This window comes from Sprattus sprattus, assembly GCF_963457725.1.
Source record: "Sprattus sprattus genome assembly, chromosome: 4".
In the NCBI taxonomy this organism is placed as follows: domain Eukaryota; kingdom Metazoa; phylum Chordata; class Actinopteri; order Clupeiformes; family Clupeidae; genus Sprattus; species Sprattus sprattus.
In genome coordinates, this window is record NC_137923.1 from 28,418,929 (window position 1) to 28,420,100 (window position 1,172).

A 1,172-nucleotide genomic window follows, 5' to 3' on the forward strand; every position below is an offset into this window, starting at 1 on the left:
CAGAGACCTAGAAATGGCACAAGTAAGAAGTCCTATATTTGGAGTTGTTAATAAGGTAATTGTAAAACGCACAATCACAGTCAGTGGTTTTCACTCCACACTTCGTTCCACCTGTTTCAAAGATCCTTGTTGTATGGAAGATACAGTGGGTACGGAAAGTATTCAGACCCCTTTACATTTTTCACTCTTTGTTTCATTACAGCCATTTGCTAAAATCGAAAAGGTTAATTTTTTTCTGCATTAATGTACACTCAGCAACCCATCTTGACAGAAAAAAACAGAAATGTAGACATTTTTGCAAATTTATAAAAAAAGAAAAACTGAAATATCACATGGTCATAAGTATTCAGACCCTTTGCTGTGACACTCATATTTAACTCACATGCTGTCCATTTCTTCTGATCCTCCTTGAGATGGTTCTACTCCTTCATTGGAGTCCAGCTGTGTATAATTAAACTGATTGGACTTTATTAGGAAAGGCACACACCTGTCTATATAAGACCTTACAGCTCACAGTGCATGTCAGAACAAATGAGAATCATGAGGGTCGAAGGAACTGCCCAAGGAGCTCAGAGACAGAATAGTGGCAAGGCACAGATCTGGCCAAGGTTACAAAATAATTTCTGCAGCACTCAAGGTTCCTAAGAGCTCAGTGGCCTCCATAACCCTTGAATGGAAGAAGTATGGCATGACCAGAACTCTTCCTAGACCTGGCCGTCCAGCCAAACTGAGCAATCGTGGGAGAAGAGCCTTGGTGAGAGAGGTAAAGAAGAACCCAAATATCACTGTGGCTGAGCTCCAGAGATGCAGTAGGGAGATGGGAGAAAGTTCCACAAAGTCAACTATCACTGCAGCCCTCCAGCAGTCAGGGCTTTATGGCAGAGTGGCCTGACGGAAGCCTCTCCTCAGTGCAAGACATATGAAAGCCTGCATAGAGTTTGCCAAAAAACACATGGAGGACTCCCAAACTGAGAAATAAGATTCTCTGGTCTGATGAGACCAAGATTTAACTTTTTGGCGTTAATTCTAAGCAGTGTGTGTGGAGAAAACCAGGCACTGCTCATCACCTGACTAATACAATCCCAACAGTGAAACATGGTGGTGGCAGCATCATGCTATGGGGCTGTTTTTCAGATGCAGGGACAGGACGACTGGTTGCAATTGAAGGAAAG